Source organism: Taeniopygia guttata, chromosome 8 (genome assembly GCF_048771995.1).
Source record: "Taeniopygia guttata chromosome 8, bTaeGut7.mat, whole genome shotgun sequence".
Lineage (NCBI taxonomy): Eukaryota > Metazoa > Chordata > Aves > Passeriformes > Estrildidae > Taeniopygia > Taeniopygia guttata.
Window position 1 is genome coordinate 16,073,216 of NC_133033.1, and position 23,125 is coordinate 16,096,340.

The 23,125-nt window shown below is 41.3% G+C and overlaps 1 protein-coding gene across 14 annotated transcripts in view; it reads right to left on the minus strand.

Annotated features, from left to right (window-relative positions):
- The window catches only part of ZNF644 (zinc finger protein 644), a 78,503-nt gene that overhangs the window by 49,385 nt on the left and 5,993 nt on the right, over positions 1-23,125 (minus strand). For 6 of the 14 annotated variants that reach the window (XM_030279137.4, XM_072932474.1, XM_072932470.1 and 3 more), the window contains exon 1: positions 5-221. The exons of 5 other annotated variants lie outside the window; for them this stretch is intronic. The gene's annotated coding sequence lies outside the window, so the exon portion shown is untranslated. Of the gene's footprint in view, positions 1-4; positions 225-23,125 lie in introns of those variants that run through there. 3 more of the 14 variants (XM_030279149.4, XM_030279151.4, XM_030279145.4) reach the window with 3 other exon arrangements.

Sequence of the window (23,125 nt, forward strand, 5' to 3'; positions counted from 1 at the left end):
TCACGGGCTCGCCGGACTGTGCGTCACGCCGGGGTTACGTCCTGCGCGCGCCGCCGTGACGTCATCGCGCAAGTCTACCGACCGCCCCGCCGCTCCGCGCGCAGCTGCACGCACACGCACACACGCGCCCCGCGGCGGGGGAAGGGCGCACGCGCACGGCCTCCCCTCCATTCCCCCGCAGGGAGCGCGCGCCCCTCCCGGTCCCGCGCGCTCGGAGGGAGTGTCCCCCTCCCGGGCTCGGAGGGAACGTCCCCTTCCCCGGGCTCGGAGGGAACGTCCCCTTCCCCCGGCCTCGGAGGGAACGTCCCCTTCCCCCGGCCTCGGAGGGAACGTCCCCGCGGGCGGCTCCCCAAACGCGGCGGGCGCACAGCGCTGGCTGTGGGCGCGGCCGCCGCCCGGCCTGCGGGTTGCGCTTCCCACAGGCCCTGAGGGCGGCTGAGGTGCGGCAGATCTGCGCCGGGCGCTCCCGAGGCGGCGGAGCCCAGAGGCCGTCTCAGGCTCGGGCTCAGGATCAGGCTCTCAGGCTCTCGCTCAGGCTGCTGCGGACGGGGCCGGGGCGCGGGGAACCTGAGCGCAGCGGGCACTGCCCGGGGCGCGGACGCCACGAGGTGACAAAAACACGTTCGGTGCCATTCTCTCCTCAGACTAATGCTGCTGAAGCGAACCCCGTCTCACAGAGGGAATTCTCCCGAAGTCGGGGGGGAATGCCAAGTGTGTAGAGACTGCTTAAATTAGTTAATTTTTTCCCCTCAGACTTGCTGGGCCCGGGGAATTTCACACTCGAGTGAGAAGCTGATAGAGGCAACTTTAGAGGTGTGAGCGGTGGTCAGAGTGCTCAGAGACACAACAGATGTCAGGAGAGAGGAAGAGGTAAAACACGGCACATGTAATTCAAAAGGGGGGAAGAGGTAGAGCCAAGCACTGTCAATCATTCCAGCCTATTCCCACACATCTTTAAGTACATGATAGCTAATGAAGTGATAAATTACAGCCAGCATAGATTTGTCAAATCACATCGAGCCAAACTCATCCCAAGCTGTGACAATAATAGGCCTTGGATGTGAGTAGTCCTCGGTCAGTTATGGCTTGACTTAAGTCAGGTTTTGGACACCATCTCAGAGAAGTCTTAATTGAGCAAGCAAAAGACATAATGAAATGACTGCAGTGGTGCAAAATTACATCAGCAACATTTCACTGTGACAAGTAGCAGGACAGCAAATACGGTTCCCTGGAGGCGGGTATGTCATGACTGTGGTCCCAAGTCTCATTACATATGTGACAGAATACAGTTTACATGGATTGGACTTACCAACAATGCCAAACTGGCAGAGCTGGAAGCATGTTACAGCACAAGAAAAGAATTAAAAACCTTCCTGAAAAAATAATTGCAGAAATATGGTGCAATTGAATAAATACAAGTGCCAACTTCAACATTTTAGCAGGAAAATAACAATTGCACAATTGCAAGACTGGGAACAGATGAATAAACACCAGGTTTACAGAAAAGGGGCGGGGGATCAGAGTAAATCACAAACTGAACATGCATCTACAATGTCACACCGTTGTGAAAAAAGCTGCAGTACAGAGAACTGCGTAAACAGAACTGTCATATCTAGGACATAGGAAGAATCCCTCATCTTTAATACTGGTGAAGCCTCATCTGTGTGTTCAGATTTGGCCTCTGTGTTTGAAGAAAAATTTCTTTCAAAAACTTCCAGTAGAAGACAGTACAAGGAAGGGGGGGGGGGGGGGAAGAAGTCACCATTTTATAAGATGTGACCCTAATTGAAAATAGGAATGTGTGGGATATTTTAGTCTAGAGAATAAAAGACCACAGGCAGAAAAATCCATTGTTCACTGAGTCCACTGCAGACAAGGCTAAACATAACAGCTTTAAATTGTACTGAGAAATTTTAGTTAGACATTAGGAACAGTTCTAATGCGATACAGATAAATAAAACTGGCATATATTCTCAACAGGATCCTGGAAATTGTATTAATATGGTTTTTAATATTAAGTTAAATATCTGTAAGGAAGTATAGAAGCATTTGACTTCTGTGAAGTAATGGAGGCACACTAGCTAATAATTGTTTTCAGCATAATTTTCTGTAGCTGCAGTTACCATCCAGATATCTAGATATCTGTTCTGATGCTATTTTTTTCTGACAAAAGTGAATCCCAGGGGCACTTAAACATTTAATGTGTTGTCATGATCTTATGCACAGGTGTAGATATCCCCTTTGGGAGTCTTTGTCATGTTACAATCAGTATAGCTGTATGGCAACATATGTCACATGCTCAGCTAATTTGCTAATTTATAAACTTTATATATCACTATAAATTCCACATTTAAAAATAATGTGTGTGTTAGTGCACATGTAACCATCATCTATCACAGCTTTTGCTTTTCTTTTCTTTTTCTCCATGGTACCAGAGGCTAATTTTCCCCAAAATCCATTAAATTCAGGGGTTTCTCTGGAGCATGCCAGTCAGGAGAAGGCAGTGTGAGTGGTTTATGTTGCGGGACTGAGACCCACCAAACTCAACTCATTAGAGATGACTAAAAGGCCATTAAATAGGCCAATTTTCAATCTCCACTGAGTTAGACTGAATTCAAACTGATAGCCCACAGGCAAAAGCCTATGAATTTCATTAACAGTACCCCAAAGCATTCAGTCCCCTAATGAGTGCTAATATTATTCTTCTGAGAATTAAGCTTATTTTCTGAAAATATACATTTATAAAATCGAGTTCTAATTATTTTGGAGCTTGTAAGGACAGTTTTTCCACTGCTCTTATGCAAAAGAAACAATATCATCTTGTGCAATCCACAGATTCCTTCTAAGATTCTTATATCATATGTGCTCCATGCTAACCAAAATACAAACAATAAAAATGTGAAAAAGCAAATATTAATACTACTATGCTTCTGTCTGAAACTCATCTGTTTTATTGCATGCAATAATTTTAAGGTCATTACACTTAATTTAAATATATTTTGTCCCATAGAAGGTAAGATTTAAGGAACAGCAATTATTGCTTCAATTCTGCAATTAATAACTGAAGGAAATCATCAAATTCCATAAAAGTATTAAGTTACAGAAAATGCAGTATTTTATTACATTTCACATCTATTTGTGAACAAGTAAAATGCTTAGCTTAAGGAAACCTGAACTTCAGTTCTAATGCTGCCAAATCCCACGATTTATTAATAGTTTAAAGATATCTAGCAATTTTTTAATCTCTCAACCTAATTCTTTTACTAAGAGGCCAAATTCCATTAGGACTAGTGAATTTTTAAAAATGCTTATGATTCACATAATCAGTGGATCAAAAAAATCCACATTTGGTGTGAATGAATAAAGAACATAACTGCAATATTTCATTAAAATGGCACTGTGGTAAAAGATTATGTCCAGTGGTGTCAGAAGTCTTTTTTGATTTTTAATTCCACTTCTGTTGCCATTTATAGTATGTGAAAAGCAGTATATTAGCTTAAAGGCTGCATGATGGATTAAGAAGACTTGAGAAATAGACACAGAATGACACAAAATTGGGATTGCATGTCTGTACAAAATAGAAACTTTAGGACCAGTGAAGCATTCTAATGTCAGTAAAAGAACATGTATGGCCAGTAAAGAACCACACAATAGGATCTTGAACATCAAGCCAGATACTGCACAGCTGGCTTTCTGTTTGCAGGAATTCTGGCTGTGTCCTGTATTATTTCTCCATCAATGCAGACAAGGCCTAATAATGGTTAAAACAGCATTTGAAAATCTCTTGAGAGACTGATGCTCCTAGTTCCTCCTGATCTTCAACATGGCTATAAAAAGCTTAAACCAAGGCAGGTTCTTTCAAGTTAGCAGCAAAGTATGATTAACTGGAACCAATTTAGAAACTGTTTCTTCATATAAACATTTTTGTAGCTGAAGCTGCAGAGGGAGAGTTGGAAAATGTTTAAGCTGAAGCATTTTGAATGAAAAAAGACTGCAAATGCCTCCTTGTAACACATAGCAAAATCCCAAATGCCTGGAGGGAAAAACTTTTTAATGATAATTTCTTACATTTATATAGCACCTTTAATTCCCTAGGACCCCAAGCACTTCATTAACTCTATGCAAAAAGCTTCACCATGGAAATATAGCCACTATATGCATCATTCCTTGAAAATTTCATATTCAGTTGACATATATTCTGGTTATCCTGTGTACAGCAAACAAAACAACGGCAGATAAAATATTAAGCTATATAATTTTGAGTTATAGAATATTTTAAGGCTGTACGGTTTACAAAATGCTATCATGTAATGGATAAATCACATTTGGCCCATTAATTTTCATTCTCCATTTACTATTTCAATCTCATCTTTAGCCCTTGGTAGAAAATTTTGTCTTTCATAACACTTTCAAAATTAAAATGATTCTTGATGTCTGTATTTCAGACAAAAATTGTCTCTATAGGAAAAAGTAACATCTTTTATGAAATACACTACTACAGTCGGAAAAAGTAGAATTTTTGAGTACCTGAGATATAGCGATGGGATTTTTTTTTAAGGTGAGATGGTTGTACTAATAAAATCCCTTATCTTTACGTATAAAGTTTGTCTTGTCTTTGCCTCTAGACCCTTGTAACTACAAAAACAAGCACACAGAAACAAGATCTGAAAGATATTTGTGTTTCATTGCTCAACTTGCCACAGAGTTTTTCTTTACACTCTTCAGAGATGTTTTTGTTTTCTTGCCTTTCTTACAATGAAATTATGCTGATTTCACTAATATCCACGAATTTAGGAACTCAATGTACTGGTTGTTTCAACAAACAGTAATCAATATTATTTCAGTTGAAATATTAGAAGAACTAGTAAAAGAATTATTTGGAGCAGTTTGATTTATTTCAACATCGTGAAAACAGAAAGGGGGAAGGTGACTTTTCCTAATATTTTTTTTTTGCTGCTTGAGCTGTTGATTCATGTCTTGCTGGCTTGTTTCACAGGCCCTTTTGAGATACAGTTGTCAATGTTAATTAAAGAGGATAGTCTCATCTATTTTTCAGACAGAACAAAAAATGTATTTTATTAATAAATTTAATCTCTGCCATAATTCAAAATATTCTAGTAATCTTTGTCAATATGAATTAAACTTTTAAAATTACCAGTAAAATAACAAGAGAGCGGTAAGAGCATATAGGTAAAATTAAAACCATTAACCCTATGCCTCTCTTAACAGTGATCTCAAGATAAGGTTAGTGCTGAAATAAAGTATTTTGCAACAGAAGGGTGTTTAGACAGTGTGCCTAGGGAAACATTACTGCTTGGCACTGTGGATTGCCTTTAGAACTGTCCTACTGTTGTGTATGTTTGAAATCTCAAGAAGATTGCTCAGATTACATAATAAAGACAACTGCCACTGTTTTCTCACTGCTCAGCTTCTGTCCACAGGCAATGGTACGAAAATTTCCGTGTCTGTTGCTCAGACCTGCTCCCCTTGGCTAGGCCTGTGCCTGCAATTACAGACCAGCTTTTGTCAGGACAGCAGCTCCTTCCCAGCTTCCCACAGTCGTCTCCTGTTCTCAGTCTCACCACTATGCAGTGTTCCTGTCATCTGCCACCGATCACAGGGGAGCAGCTGCTGGGGCAGCACTGCCTGCCTGGCACACCAGGCTCCATTCTTGGCTGTTCCACAGGTAAACATTATCAATTACAAATCCTGGATTAATTATCAATAGTCATTAATTAACCTTAGCCCTTATGCTCATTTTATTTCATCAGGGGGTATTCTAATTCATCCTCCATTAAAAAGACAATAGCTAAGCCTAAATCTGTGTTCCTTTCAGGAGAATCTGCCATCTCTCTTCTCATATCTGAGTTACTGAGCTCAAGCCTCACGGAATTCAAAGAAAGTAATTCGCAAGAAAGCAGATCAGTGTAGGAAAATACCACCATACATTATAACACTGACCTTCTTAAAAACTATGTATTGCCTTGGAGAGTTGCCATTTGCATCACACACAGGAAGCATTAATATATGAAAATATGCTACGAGCAACGAAACCATAACAGGTTGCTTCCTGAATCTGTTAATTATAATTTAGTGTGAGAGGAAGAAAGCAGTGAAAGCAGTGGCAATAAACTGGCCTTCAATAGATGATGGAAAAGGACCTATATCTAATAGATATAAATTATCATAGCTCTGCTTAACTGATGATTCAGTTCATATTAGTGCCAAAAGGATACACAGTGAGAAGACAGAAATAATAATTTTAAGATCCTTGTTTCAAGTGTCACACTGGTAGCCTTAATGTCCCTCTGCAGAGGTCACAGCATGAATTAATCCAGCCCCTACAGCTACGGGCCACGTGCCGGACCTTTGCCACAACTGTGCTACGCTGGCAGAGTGCTAGTGACCAGAGGGAAACTGCACTAGGCCTAGACTGTCACCTTCTGTCTCCTTCAAGGTGTGTCACCCCACTTCCCAAATCCACCTCTGTGACTAGTATCAGGGTCACACCAGTGGCTGCAGCACATATTAGAGACCAGAGCAATGTCAATGTGGAGAATTAGTGACAAGAATCCTTTCAGGCACACTCCATCTCCAAAGCTGTGATTTTTCTATGTCCAGTGAGGGACACAGGTGGCACAACATAGGGAAGTCACCTCCCTCAGACAAAGGGAGGTGACTATTGCAATACCCTCCCCAAAAAGAAAAGGCTTTGCTAGCCAACCCCCACCACTTCCGTACTTCAAAGACATCTGGCCAGATGGAACCCAGGACAAAGATCCAAGTGAAGACATCTTCACCAAAACCCTTTGCCTTAAGAAGCAAGTTCCATATGTTTTAGCAGCACTTGAAAAATGAACAGTGTCTCTCAGTCATCAAAATCATTGCCAGGCAGGATTTCAAACTGCCTTCTTTTCCCTGCAATTTCCTACTCCTCTGCCTGGTAGGCAATTGCTACATCAGCAATTTTGATTTCTCTCACCATTCCATGGACATAAACACCTTCCTGTCCTTATGCTTGACACAATTACAAAAAGCTTTATTATTGTAAAGTGCTAGAGATTTGTGCATGGGAAGACACAGCAATCACTTTTAAAGAAGTAAAGTAAGCAAAAAAATCATTTTACTACTATTAATGTGGAAGTACTGTGGATCTTATTTTGTGTTTAGGTAAGATCACAACAGTAGAAAGTCTGTTTGATATGCCATGCCTTCTGTTTGTTTCTTAATTGTAAGGAGTTTGGTTTTGATCAAGACAATTAATTATAAATATACCTGAGTTTTCTAACATGAGGGATAAAGCTTTAAAAAAACTACAAAAGCTTTTTTAGACTATATTGTAGTGTATGGATAAATATATATCTTCAGGGCATAAAATTCAATTTGTAATTGAATCCTGAAAAGAAGAGGGGGAAAAAAACTACATAAAATTGTGATAGTTCTACAGTCTTAGAGTTAATATGCAATTTTGAAAAATTACTTATTAAATTTTGTGGTTGTACAGAATCAGTATATGGCATGGTTTGTTAACAAAAAAGACAAGACCAAGGTACAGCCTAGGGTCATTTCAATGTCAGCACTGTTACCCAGTGACTTTTTCCTTTCCAACCTCCCTGCCAATCCCTTTTTATGCCAAAGGAAGAGGAACATCTCTTAGCTCCTCGCTTTGACCCCCATCCATTACCACTCATCTGCTAAAAAAGTACCTTCAGTGCAATGATCAAAAGCTATATTAAAACTTTTGCTTCTCTCTTGTCCATCCAGTATTTCCATATCACATCCCACTTAAACTCTCAGGTGAATTATTTTGAACAGCAGTTCATGTGCCATTATCTCATCCAGGAAATGCACTCAGGTTTGGGATTTGCAGGCAGATCCTGCATTATACCACTGGTATAATACTGGTTTTAATAATTACTGGTTTTAGTGTGAAGCTCATATGAACATGAAGTGTCTCATTATAAGCTCATTGAAATTACTGCAAAGACTTTAATAAGCTTTCAACCAGGCTCTGGTTGAAATTCTAACACTAATTTTCCTACTAACCAAAATCAAAGTATTAAAAATAACTGTAAAATAGTTATTTCAGTATCCTGGAATGCATGCTGAGTAGTAGTTTCTCAGACAAAATAATGAGTGAGGAAACTTAAAAGAACAGTCATGTTCAGTTTTAGAATTTGTCCCAGTTTCACGGGCCTTGGCTCTGGGTTCCAATAAAGTGTGTGGAAAGGGGCTCAGATAAAGCTTTGGAAGTGTATTTTTAGGTAGATTGTGCAGATAATTCATAGAGTAAAAATGGGGTATCTGTAAAAGCAGAAATCGTCAGCAGAGTAGTGCAATGTTGGGAATTTCAGCAGAAGAAGCTGTATCTGAACACTCAGGAAGCACCCAGATGTGTCTATTAGTGTTTCAAATGTGTCCCTCTAATTCCATCCCAAACATATTAGAATTTCTTCTTAAGACATTATGTGTGAATTGTCATTCAAATATACCTCTAGCTTTTACTTACTACATTTATATTGTACTCTAAAACAGCATAGAAGTTTTTACTTAATCTGCACAAAAGAGAATACTGATTTTGAATTTTAACAGAAGGCAGATAATGGCAGTTTAATATTTCATGTAGCTGTCTTAATCAGCAAGTCATTTAACCCAATCCATGTAGGAGAATACTTTTAAAAAGATCCCATTTACAAATAAGCAATAACCATGTTTTGTCACATTTCTTCAATTATGCTTTCCAAAAGAGGAGGGTGTCATCTCATTTGTGATAGTTTTAGGAAGCAGAGCTCTCCACAGTGACTGTTAAAATGGCACATGCTGGGGAAAACAGTGCTTATTAGGATTAATTTAAGACAATGGGTACTCACTAAGCCTGAATTGTATATGATCACTTCCACCATTAATGCAGTTTATCTCATCCTTCAAAAAGAAATAATTCTATATTGAGAATTCCTTTTTTTTCCCTGACAGAGCTGACAGATTTAAATCTCAGGCCCAAGGGAGGAGAGAGTGGCTCAAGGCACACAGCCCTCCTGTGCTGCAGCAGGACAGTGAAGAGGGCAGTTCAGGCCAGCAAGGGCTACAAGGAACAGTGACAGCCCATCCTTTCAGGAGTTTGAAGTAGTAGGTTGTGGAAAATTAATGATGCTTCACTGTCAAAACTAGTGTTGATCAAACAGCTCTGCAGAGAGCAGAGAGGCTGAAAACGCCCTGTGAGAACACATCCCGCTTGTGCTGCACAGGACCCAGAAACAGGAGATCATAGAGCTTCATAGCAGTGCAGGGAGCTGGTACCTGGTGTTAACAAGAGGCCCGGGATGGAAACAAAGGTGAGCATTCAGGACACAGAGCCACCATTCTAACCCCAGGAGTATGTGAACTCGGGCTCCTTTGTACTTCTTGGGCCACAAAGGGTCACTGTGAAGTACAGCCTGGGGCAGCAGCAATTTGGGGAGCTCCTAAATGCAGAGAGGTTGGGAATCAAGGTAGGGCAACCACAACAGGTGCCCAGGGGCTGGCTCATAGGTACCTCTATCCCATAGCAGCAGGATACCACGTGAAGCCTTTCCAGAACTCACATGACAGCACCCACATACCACGTACAACCCACAACCTACACCCCCCTACCTTTATGTTAAAAACCTCATCCATGCCCAGCCTTCTGATGCTGCTGCAGTAGCCAGCTGCTGCCCTCCCTGGGATGGTGAGCACCTCTGTGGTCCCTCAGTCCATTCTGAGATGACCGCTCAGGTTTTCACTTCAGAAACAAAGCCTGTAGTGCTCTGTCCTTTTGCTTTGCAGTCAATTTAGAGGAGGGGTCACTTTTCCTTCCAAGAAGGAAGACAGCTGATCCTCCTCTGGGTTAAGAGATGCAGAAAAGGCTTGGCTTGTAGGTGTGGCCTCCCAAAAGTAGAAGACGACTGTGAGAAGCCCCAGGTTTTTGCAGAAGGCAGCCCAGGGCCAGGTGGAGGGGTGATGAAAAACACATCACTGTCAAGCAGAGGGCCTATGGCCAGCTGGTGCTGAACAAGTGTGGGTAGGTGTGGCACACATACAGGTGCAGAGCTGCAGTGTAAAATCAGTGTAAAATCCTGCTCTGTTGGACAGGTATGGGGTGCTTCAGGGAAAGTCACTTAGTGGAGATGATCCAGATTCTATGCATGTTGGGGGGAAACTGAGAAGGTTTCTGAGTAATTTTCCTGTAGCATGCCAGCTGGAGCACTCCCAGGGAGTCCCAGAGGGCACATGATGCTCAGGCAACACAGTCTTAATGGCAACAGGAGCACTTTTACTGGACAGAAGGACAAAACTATTTGGCCTGCTTACATCTGGCAGTTCTTTTGTTCTGAGAAGATGAGGATATTTTACTTGCAGGGAGGGGAGGCTGACTGAACAGGTCCCATTTCTCAGCAGAAGCAGGAAAATTAAATGGCTTGGGGAGTACCCCACTGGAAATGTCATGTGTGTGATTACCTGTGCAACTAAAAGGAAAAATAACCTAATATAAAATGTAGTATGTATCAACTACATTTTAAACTTAACTCAATTTAAAATGCCTCCTAGCTATGGGATCTCAAAAAAAAACCCACGAACTCAAGCCCTGAGTTTCATTTAATTTAGAAATTAAAATTTTGATTTTTTTTTTTTCTTACACTGGGCTGGGTTTGAAAAGAGACTAGAAAATGGAACTCCCATAAAAGAACTTGTAGAAGACCCTAAAATTTCTCCTTATTTTATATTTTACTTCAATGGAACTTTAAGTGTAAGAAGACTGGCCTGGTCCAGATTTGATAATTATTTTCCAAAGCCTGGGAGACCTGCAGGAGTGCCTGTGCTTTACATTCTGATTCATGGGAATGTTATTTTGATTTTTATTTTACTAGTATTTAAAAGCACTCACTAGAAGGTCCTGCAGCTGTTTGGCTGCATAATAACAGACAGCCTCTAATTCCTCATGCATGGCACTCAGCATGGTATAATCAGAAAAAAGGCCCCAAACCTGTTCCTGCATTCTAATAAATGTGTGTGTCACTTTGTAGGAGATCAGAATCCTGTCCAAATTCTGCAAAATCTAACAGAACAACAGTTGCCAAATGACAAAACCTATCAGAAGACACAGAGTAAAAAGGCACATCTTTGTTTCTGATCCTCACAGCGCCAGTACTGGTAAGAGAAACATCAAGGTTTCCAAAATAAAGCCAGTTAACCACCGTAACTGCTATTAAATATAAACAAAGGCATAAAAGTAGGGTCCTTGGAAGCCAGTATATGAATGTTTGAAACAGTAGCTATGTATACAATTACTGCTTTGTTAACATTATGTACTCCTCGAGCTGAGCATCCACTGCCTGTGCTGGGAACACAGGCACAGACCTCTGGAACCTGCAGCAGGAATCCCAAGAGCAGAATATCTGTGCAGCCACACTGTGGAGTGGTGGGAGGAGAACAGGGACTGCAGAGAGCTGCAGCTTCTTCCCCTTTACTGTCAGGCAGGACACATTGCACAAGAAAGCAGCAAGGCCTTCTCCCCAGTAACTCCCCTCATCTTAGTAAAGGCCAGCAAGACAAATTCATGACAGCAGCTAGTTGTTTTAAAGGCTCTGCCACTGTGGTAGCAAGAAAGTACTGGCAGCCTGAACCAGGTAAAAGTACTTGGAAAATAACATAACAGTGAGAACTCAATGGGTATTGATTAGTATGTTAAAAATACAGCCATTTTTCTTGCATTGATGCAAAACCTGTATCCATTTAATTTAACTAGTAAAGAAATGGATGCAGTGGAATCAACATGTAGACAAAATGCAGGGGGTAAAATGACATTGTAGGGGTCTATTCAATACCTACAATTTCAGCAGACTTGTTTTCTGCAGGTAAATGCTGGTAGAATCTGAGCACAACCTATAATGATCCAGATTCTGGATGTGAGGAACATTACTCTGATTCACTATCCACTGGAGTACAAGCTGGTCTTTTGGGGAAGAAGATTCCAAACAGAATTGTTTGTGCAGAATTGGACTGAACTGCTGTCCAAGACATGGCTGTTAATTGGAGTATTCCTGGTGCTTCAGTATTACAAAAAAATTACACTAAAATAATTAATTGATGTCATTAAACTGCTGTAGCACTGAACATGTATTGCACTCAAACATACTGAATGTTGACAATTTATTATTTCAGCTTTTATGACAACACCTCTGTGGAAATATTTCTGCAAAATCTGTAAGATATAGGAAGGGGAAGTCTGCACACTATAAAGTGCCACAGAACTGAAGACTTGTCAAAACAAAATGAGCTATAAAAACAATAATATTCAAGCAACATCACTCTCATTAAACACCTAATGATGCCACAGGCATATTAGTGGGGAAATGCTCATGAGACTCATGAAGAATTAGGAGAAAAAAAAATAATAAAACCCCTTCTCCTAAAACCACTTGCCAAGCTGTTTGTACATTCTGCCGGAGGCAGTTTCTTGAAAAAGATGGAGATGTGAATGGAGACAGGCAGTGACTATTAGATGCTGATGATGGTGAGGGCAAGCAGAACTGGTGCTAGAGATTAAGGGCTGCATTTTGCTTTCAGTTGTCTCGCCTGTCCCAGCATTTCATGGTATTTAAATGAATCTGTTACATAAGGCATTTCTCCTGTCTACTCTGCTCAGCAGCCATATTCTCCTTACTGGTATGGATTGTCTTGGGAAACTTGCCAAGCTGTGACAGAGCAGTGCATAAAAGGAAATCATGCTCATAAGCTGGGGGTGGGGAGAGCTGCAGGTGAACAGATTCAGTGCAGCAATCTGTATACACTCTCCTGCATCAGAAACTGAGGGTCTAAATGAAAGGGGAGCCACAGTCCTGCTTTTAAAAAGTGCATAGGGCTGAAAAAGATCCCAAACATCCCATTCATTTGCTCCAGAGAGGGTGTGAGCGGTGAGCATAGTGGAGCAGAATTGCTCAAGACTTCACTGGCTGCTGCTTTGGCAGATTGGAAGAACAAATAAGTACTTCCTCTTAAGATGCCAAAACAGCCACATCCAGTTTTGGAGCACATTCATGATACACAACACCTCCTTTACACTAAGGGAGGTGCTAGATCTTTTAATTAAAGACAGAGGGAGACATAGGTGGACACTGCCTCTTGTAGGAGTAAGTTATTACCTGCCTGCCAGGACCTGCCTGCAAGGTTTGGCATTTCCTATAGAATCTAGGGAATGCACTCCTTATTAATATTGATTATTTATCAATAGTCAAACTCTCAGGTTTTTCATCTCTATACCTCAAAATGCTTTATAAAGGAGATCATTACCAACAAAGGAATGCAGACATCTACATTTGAGCTTTGGCATGGAAAGTGTCACAGTTCACCTGTAAAGCAGATTTGCCAGCTCAGCTTTACTCTGGCCACCTGCCCTGGAAACAATTAAATTACTGGGAGCGGGTGCAAGGATTCGTAGCTGAAGTTCAGTAACACAAATATGTACAGCAGATAAGGCAACCCTACACAGTGTTGTGCCTGCCTGGAAGATGTGGATGTAGAGGAGACTCTCAGCTTGAAGTCTGCAACACTGCAGCAATCCCCAGGCATCTCCAGATCACATTCATTACTACAAAGTACTTCTGTGGATTACTACACTGAATACTTTTAACTGTTCCATCCCTGACAAAGATTTACTGTCCTTTCACCATCTTCCCTTGTTATAGTAAAAGACAGGTAAAGAAATGTGTTTGAGCTGATAAATTTTTCGTCAGTTTTGCACTGAACACAGACTAGGGTTTTTTATCTTAATGACCTGCAGCTGAAACAGATGTTTTGCTTTAGTGTTTTAAAGCACTTCACAAAACTTAACACTAATTTATTATTTCACAGTGCATGGTGGGGGGAGGGGGAAAAGCTTGATATCGCTACTCACATAACAGAACAATGTGAGAAATGGAAACAGATGTGTCTCATTTAAGCATGAATAAGAAGGAAGTGCAAGATTAAGAGAAATACCATGGCTTGGTTAAGTCAAGACAACTTATGGATCTCCAGTGAGTCCTGAAAGATCTTCCTAACAACTTGGTCCCTGACTCAGCAGGCAAATGGAAGTGCTTAACTCCAGCTGTGGAGGTTGTCTCACATGATTCATTTATAATACTTTTAAAAGCTGTATAGTCAAATGAATGCTTTACAGTAAGGAGTTGAGGGATCAATGGCATTGTTCCTGAAGACAGTAAAGCACTTACTGTTTTCATGAACTTGCAGACATCAGAATTTGAGTATTAGAATAGAAATAAAATCAAACTCAAAATACAGTTTTCCTGAAACATGAGTGCTTTGATTTTTTGCAGCACAGAGAGAGAATTGCAAGATCCATAAACAGCAGCCAGGGATCTGCTGAGAGCTCCAGCCTTCCCCCTAAGGGGTGCAGGTCCTGGCAACAGGGATCTGATCTGCTTTGGCAACTTCCTGTCACCAGAGACTGTCCCTGCAGAAAGAAAGGTCCAATTTCAGCTGCAGGGCCTTTTCCTTAAAAAATCTTTTGTACACCTTCAGTGACATGAGTTTTACTGAGGGAAATGAAACCCTTTAACAATCCACCACTGAGAAAAAAATTACTTGCAGGGACGCACTGAACCTGAGCAAGGGGTGTATATAACAGTGCCCCTCTATTTGTGTGTCTAGTGGGATGTGGGTGCAGACAAGAATCCATCTTTCATTGTCGGTACTAATTTTGTCTTAAGCCTGCCTTGGACAGTGAAGGATCGGACAAGTTTGTTCCCTCCCTCCCCCCAGAGGCATTGCCATGGCTCCCAAGGTGCCCTAGGGCTCTCACCACTGTCAAAGGCAGGACAACCCCACCTGTGCTTGCAGCCAGGAGTGAGGTGCAAAGATTTCTTCCACTGCAGGAGATACTCCTGCTATTTCCATTTCATCAAATACCTGCTCAGACAGTTTTCACCCTTTGTTACCCCAGAGCACATGATCCTCTTTCCAGCCTAACTGAATTACTTTTGGTTCATCTGCAACTGCATGTCCTTCCCCAACTGAAAGAAGTGTAGCTACTCCTGATGTTCCCAATAGGGAAGAAAAGCAAAATAAATGTTCAGATTCCCCATTAATTACAGCACTGTTAAAAAAATTAAATCCTTTTGTTTCTAGACTGTACCAGTTTATTAGGAGCCATTGGCTAGAAACATGGAGCAGTATAAAATTCCTTTAATAAAGGAATTCTTAGAAGGAAAATTTTAAAATAAGGCTTCAAATATTATTGTTTGACTTTTAAGGACAACATTTCAGTTCTAGGAAACTGCCATTTTCTGCTGAGCATTTTTAATAAGAAAATAATATTTCTTAATTTGTCACTGATTTCAGCACAGTTGCTGAGAGAGATTTGGCCCTGTGTGCAGTTCACAGACTGTGCATGCAGAATTAATACTCTCGTTAACATTACTATATGCAAATGCTCCCAGGATGCAAAGAGAGATTTGTATTTCAGATTAATATTTTATGGGAGTTTTGTGTGTACATGATAAATGAATAAATGGAGGGACACAAGGGGACATGAAGAACATGTGCATCATGTGTGAGAACTGCATTAATTCTTAAATGTTTGCAATGGCCACAAGATGGTTAAGGAACAAAAAAGATTTATTATTGCAATTATATAGGCGGAGAGAATAAGGGAAGAAAAATGAGAGATCAAGGGAGTTGTTTCATATTACAGTTTCTCCAGCTGCAGAGCTGGCTTCAGAGGTTCTCCAGACCCATCTGCCCCCACCCTTTCTACCCTGTGTGCCTTCCCCTGTCTGCAGATCACCATGCCATTAATTCTGCCAATTCAACTATCTGCATGATCAAGCTTTAAACCAGCTCTTAATTACAACATGGAATCACGCTCTTCATTTACTTGGTCTCTTCTTCTTTTCCATACTAAGGGCCAGTACCACATAAAATCTCAGCACTAATACAGTGCTGTGGATATGAAAAAATAGGCAGAAGAGATCTCTGAATTGGCAGGTCAAAAAGGAAAGTTATGTGGAAAAGCTGTCCCTGATTTCCTGTTGGTTCAGCTTCTGGGTCACCCCTTCCCTACCACTTCAGTTGTCCTTATTCCACTGAAGCTTTATTGCTACTCTAGAATGACATGAAGCTCCTTCACACTTTAACTATAAGAAATGTAATATTGTATTTGTCCAAAAACCTACATGAGTAAAAGAAGATCCCTGAGGGGATATTATTAACTGCCTGCTACTTATCATTGATGGTTATTCTCTGAGACAACTCTCCTGTTTAATCTTTATGCTCTCGACAATAACCCTTCTCTCTTTTTGATCAAGTGTTTAATTTTCTTGAAAGATTTTCTCTGACTTTAGTTATTATTGAAGGGGATTTTAATTTTACCCCAACTCTTTAATGGCTAAATCTTGCATATCCACTATTTCAAATAGTGGTATTTCAGTTACTCTAAGTAAATAGTTCAAGGATTTGGTCTTGATAGGTAGCTGGAAAATTTCAAATCAAAACAAAATTGAAATTGCAGTTTCTTTTCCACTTTACAATAGCGTTTTTTGTCTCCCTGAATGACCTGTCAGTGTATTGGAATAAGAAATGGATACTGCTAGACTGCTACAGAGCATACTCCCATGTCAGCACAGTTTCATCAGCAAGAGTGGCAGCCCTGTATGAGAAATCAGTTAGCTGGTTATTTCATCTGCAGCTGATCAAAGATAAACAAGATAAAAAAGACAAACAAAGGAAAACAGTGATGTAGAATATATTCTTACTTTCCTAGCCTCCAAATGCAAAAAATACAAGAAAAATAAAGGGGAAAAAAAAACCCAAACCAAAACCAAAAGAGGTTCAGGAGAAAGTAAAGCCCAGAAACCCTTGAAACTTTCTTGCTGCCCCTTCTAACAAGTATTCTCAATCCTTCCCCATTGTCACTGCATTCCACAGCACAGTTTCAGTCCAGATCGTTGGTAAATATCTAATAATATAACAGTTACATTTAGAGAAGCCCACTGAGCATGGAAATATTGCACCATAGGACTAAAAAGTCTTTTTTGGGAGGTTTGTTTTGTTTTGTTATCCTGGGTACTCCTGTTTCAAATGACCTTGTTGTCTGACATAATTAGTTTACAACGTTCTCCTGTTCCTGGACCCAGTAAATTATTAAGGGCCCATGATTTTGTCCATATTCCCAATATTGGTTCATTGTCTTCTCTTGTCAGATCTGGACATCTGAGAATGGAACCATAGAGCCTCAGTCTGCTCCCACCATGTAGCCACTCTCCTTCCCTGGTTCCCATGTTCAAAATGGGAGCTTGGTACATCATTCTTAGAGCCTGAAGCAAGACAGTAATTCACTTATCTTCTTTGCCCCTTTTCCACAATAACCCATCCTCCCTGCTAACCTCCCTCCCAGCATGGACTTGCTCACAGGCATCAACCAGAGAGGTGCCAGGAGCTGCATAGGACACAGCTGCTCCATGACCAGGAGTTCAGGTGAGGAAAGACTTGAGTGAAAGTAAGCAGGGCCAAATGCTAGTTAGCAAACACTAGAACATACAGACCTACATCTATACATCTGAGCCTTACGTATCCCAGTCTCTAGAAACAATGTTGAAATACTTCCCTGTTTCTCAAGAAAGTTACTAGGGTTAATAAATGAATGCTCACATAACATTGTATTGTCAGAAAAATATTTTTCCTAAATCAACATGTTATCAAATATTTCAACTGATGAAATTAATTTTACAAACAGGTACAACACAGACCATAAATGGTGGCTAATAATCTCAAAACAACCCCCTTAAGATTCTTCTAATATTGCAAAATCTTTCAGACTGAGTATTCAATTCCCCTGTTGCATTTCTGTTGAGGCAGTTGGACTCAGCAGCTCCATTTGTTTTCTCAGCATTAGATGCCAGAGTACACAACAGTATGGGTGGAAAGAACACAGCAAGAGTGCGGTGTCATCACCAAAGAAATGGAGCAACAGATTTAAGAAGAGCATGATTCTCACAGCAGGTCAGCTGAAGTGGCAGCTGTGCTTTTCTGGGCTAGTACCAAGTGCCTGCTACCACCTTACAAGAGCACTGTGGCTTTAAATTTTATCCTGGTTGACTCCAACACATATGTATTTTCTACCAGTAGCACAGCTTTTCATGAAGCACTGGTTCTGCCCCAGCACAGGACAAACTTCTCCAATATTTCATTCTCCTACCCTCTAAGGCTCAAACAAGACATGTGTGGAGAATCTTTGTGTGCTGCCCTTCACACTTGCAATCAAATCTTTCCTGCTTAATGAGCCATGGGCTGTTGCTCTGAAACATTAACAGTTTCAAAGGACATTAACAGTTCAGAAAAAATAAACCCCTGCAGATTAATCACCTGGCTTCTTCACGGGCCCAATTCCAATCACCAAAGTGAAAGCAGAGCATCTCCACGTACACTGCCTGCCTGATAAGCATATTAGCTGATCCCCGTGCCTGGCTTTGACAAGCATACAGCACATGAGCCTTATTTCATTGCTTATTTCAAATATATACCAGAGGTCTCCAAATGTCACTATATCCACAGAAATTAACAATATGCAGCCATTTAATGATTCTTCTAGTGTTCCCCCCATGCTGCCCCAGTAAAATAGTATCTATTTCATGCTTCTTGATTTTTAAAATGAGTGTTTTATTGCTTTCTGAACAGCACTTAACTGCTAGGTTATCATTTCTGCATCCACCATGCAGTAATCCTTGCAAAGAAAAGGACCTCAATTCATCTTGAGAACTCACTTTGCTAGAAACTGCCCCCTGACTAAGGATTTTCCTGCTCCTTGGTAAATCACTAGCAGCTTTGTTGTTACTAAGTCTGATCACTGCATTTTGGTACAGAAGCCATACTAGTTAGAGGAAGCAGGATTAAGTGCTGGGCAAAAGGATGATAAACCTCTCAAAAGCCCTTTGCCAAACCTTGTACATAGCATAGGCAGGACACAGTGCTTAATTTGCTGGAAACACAGAGAAAAGAAACAGCCAAACAACCAGTTGTGCAATCAGCACAGTTTCCCCCATTCCACTGCAAAATAAGCTCAGAAAAGACTAACAGGATATGGCACCAAACAGTTAAATAGATTTGAAATGCTCCAATTTATGTAATGACAAAACCCTTCCATCACCATAACCCACCTCTTTACCCTTGCCTGCCCCAGCTCTCCATGGTTCAGGAGCCTTTTTGAACAGAGTGATTTTAGCATAACATTAAGGAAATTCCACTTTACCTTTCGATCATTTCTTACTCACCTCCTTTCTCTTGCTGGCTCAAATCTCAGTGTCACTGAACTCCTGATTTAGCCAAAAGCAGGTAACAATGAACCCTCATCCTCATTTAATATATCTATGAGCTTGTTTCCCATGTTTCCATTTTTACAGCCCTTAGAGGCTACAGGAACATGCTGCTTTGATTGCCTTCACCTTATCCTTCCTATGGGTCATGTGGGTCAGTGGCATACCTGAAATAAACTGGGACTGTTATTTCAACCATCAGTCACTCTTCAGCTGGAAGGCAGACTCCTGCTGGCAGGGAGACTCCAGAGCAGAGCAGAGGACAGTGGTGTCTTTGATGGTAACTGTGTACTTCAGCTCCCACCTGTTAACAGGTATCCATGGGCACCACTGCTCCCCTGGCTGTTCCCATCTGATTGCGCTGTGTTGCTATTGGAGCGTTTCAGTAAACAGGACCCAGAGCAGGGTGTCTGCCTCTGTGACCATGGACCAAGGCTAAATCCTCCACAGATTACAAGTCAAAAAAAGCTGTGGTGTTTTCCTGAGCTGAGGATTTGGCCCTACAGTATTCATGTTACTGTGCCACCAAGCAGGGCTCTTTTCAAGGTGAGACACTGAACAGCATTTGATTAGGGCCAATGTGAGTGGAGTGTGCACAGCACCACAAATACACCAGAAATGGTCCTTTAGAAAGAACCACCCAGATGCTACAAAATGAGCCATAAATGTGGCGATCTCATAAATATAACAGCACCTCAAATTGGACATCTTTGTAGCCCTTCAGTGTCTTCTGGGGTCACAAGCCCTGGAGTTGGGCATATTAATTCACCACATCTTCAAGGAGACAAAAACACTGCTGAGAAGGATGCAAACATGTTTGCTTTATAATGACGCATAAGGACTCTGCCTGGAGTCTCCCAAACAAGCCTTCCCTTTGCTTTAGTGGCATAAAAACAGTGCACACTACATGCTTTAAATGGGATTCAAGTCACTTTTTCATTGCTACTAGAGCAGGTACTGCTGGAGATAAAAGCAACTGTCTCAGAAGAGCAGGTATGACATCTGGTACATAGCACCAAAAATAAATCTTTAACTTCCTCTCATACCTGCCAAACCTGTTCCAAGAAAATAAGCCTAGAAATATTACAAATACACACTTGTCTCTGATTTCAAAGGAAGAACTGACCTATTTTTTCTTTGCCCATTTAAAATATTTCCTATGAGAAGATCAGTTTACTAAAACAATAGGCTGTGTTTGGAATAATCCCAATCATAAAACAAAACTACATGCATACGAAAAGGGCAAGTGGCCTGATGTTTGCACTGGAGGTAATTCACGCTAACACCGCTATTTATAGTGCAGCAGTACCTTAGGGACACAGCCATGCTCAGCACACCCACTTGATACACACTATACCAACATGAAATCTGATAGTCTCTCCCCTGCAGTGTGCTCATCATGCTGGTGATTTATGGAAACTGGTTCTGTAATGCCATATAATTTGGGAGTGGTCCTTTGTGAAATCATTTTCTCTGGTCATATTCGTGTAGTGAGTATTTTCCACATCCTTTTCAACAGCTGACCTGGCTTACCAGAAGACAAGAGATTTGTGTATTGAGAAGATGACCTACTTAAATCAGGAACAATTAAAGACCCAGTTCCTATTTACAGGCTTGTGCAAGGAACCACACACACACACACACACACACACACACACACAAACACAAATCGAAATGAAGATGCCAGGAAATGTTTCTCAGTGCTAAAGTCTGGTCATACAGGAGGGTCTAAGATGGGGGGAAACAATAAAAGGAAGTGCTTGTGATTCATTATTAGCAATGTAAATAGGACACATTTGGAGCCTGTCATCATCCTGATCGCTCATCTGCTTTTATTAGTCCTCATTCTTTATTCTTATTGTCTTGTTTTCTGTGCTTGTCGTTAAAGTTAGTTATATTATAGGCATCTGTTTAGCATATTCTATATGAAAATGCAAATAGAGATGAAAACCACCCATTAAATAAATATATGCAGCTTCCATGTCATGTACATATTTGACTGCAAGCATGTCAAACACAAAAGAATTATCACTTCCTGAGTTTGCATGTTCATTATGTGCATTACTTTTCTACCGGCAGATGGCAGTTTACTATTGCTTCAAATAGGTTATTTTGTTAATGTCAGATGTTTCAAAGTCCTGGTGGTTGGTAAAAAACTTCCAGCTCACTTAAAAGCTAATTTTTTAACAATTTTCTTCTGCATCATCCCCTCTAGAAAATGTAATCAGGACCAAGCTATGTGCTTCAGTTTACAGTCCTGCCACTGACCAATGCTAAGCGCTATCTAAACAGTTCCCTGACAGCAAGTTCATGCACACCAGTGGGTATTATCCAGCCTCAAACACTCACTGCTGCTACCAGCCCCTTAAGGCACACCTCACACTCCCCAACCCCAGTCTGTGCTTGGGAAATTACGCACAACGTTATTAACACTGCGGCAGGGGCAACATGAGGGATGTCCCTGTACAAAGGGGCCAGTGGTTTATTTACTGCTGTGTTACTTTGAAACTGTCTGGATTTTAGGTAAGAAAGAGTTAAAACTACCACTCGGGCAATGCTGGCTGCCTCCTGCACTGGGCAGAGGAGGATCAAAGGCAGCAGGGAGTCTGTGCCAGGAGATGCAGCCTACAGCGGCTTTCAAAAATCCTGCTGCTGCCCGAGGCCATCCTTTAACCCACACAGAGCTCAGCTATGAGCCCATCTTGTCCTCCCTAACAGGGCTGAGAATGTGAGTTTTCCTAATGAAACACTCCAGCAGGGAGCACAAGCAAAATGAAGGAATAGGTCAGTCCAACGCTGCTCTAACACCAGGGCACGCATTTACCCTGGGCATCAGCTGACACATACAGACCTCACAGGCACAGCAGTGCCAGCCACATCCAAAAACCAGGCACTGGGAAGAGACTCATGCTCCAAGAGCCTCCCTCTCCACTGACCATGTGGTGACACTGCTTGTCTTCATTCCTGCCCCAACCACTCTCTCCTTGGTGTCAATACCGGCATTCAGGTCGGCCTCATGAGGCACCCGGGTAGCTCACAGCTGGATTTGTTCCCTCATCCAACTCTGCCACCCACCACAGAAAACAAATGCTCCTTTTGGCTGCATCAGCCACAGAGATCTGTGCTGGATTAAAGCAACCACATGACTCCTGGCTTCCCAGAGGAGCAGAACTCTCTCACCACAGGTGTGGCCCTTCACTACATGGTTGTATTTCAGGCACACATCCATTTCCACCAGCTTACCAGCCGCTGATCACAATGGTGGGTTGAAACAATCTGTACAGAGGGTAGGAAGGAGGAAAAGACTCCCATAATCTGCCCATAGGCTGAGGAAGATTCGTTTTGTGGGATGGGGATTTTGTTAATTTGATTTTTTGTTAATTTGATTTTTTTGTTAATTTGATTTTTTTGCTCTGCTTTACACAGGAAACTGCCCTTTTCCTAAGGCTGCACAGGTCCTTCCAAGTCCTGCAACTCTTGAATTTGTTCTTTGTATTCTCACGCTGAAGCTGCAAACGAGATCCAGAGATCACTCTGCATTTGATAAAGAACTAAACGAAGCTAAAAGTTCCAAAACAGAGTATTGACACACACCAGTTTGTAACCTATCTTGGGAATGCAGTGTTTTCTTTTACAAGTAGTCCCACATAGCCCCTTTTTAATGATCTGCAGAGAGACACAAATTCCCTGGTGGTTTTAAATTAGAAGTGAAAAACAACAGACAGCAGGTGCATTACAAATGGGAAAGAGAAATGAAAAATAGAAGAAGGAGAAAGGAAATGTAACATTTGGAAAAAACA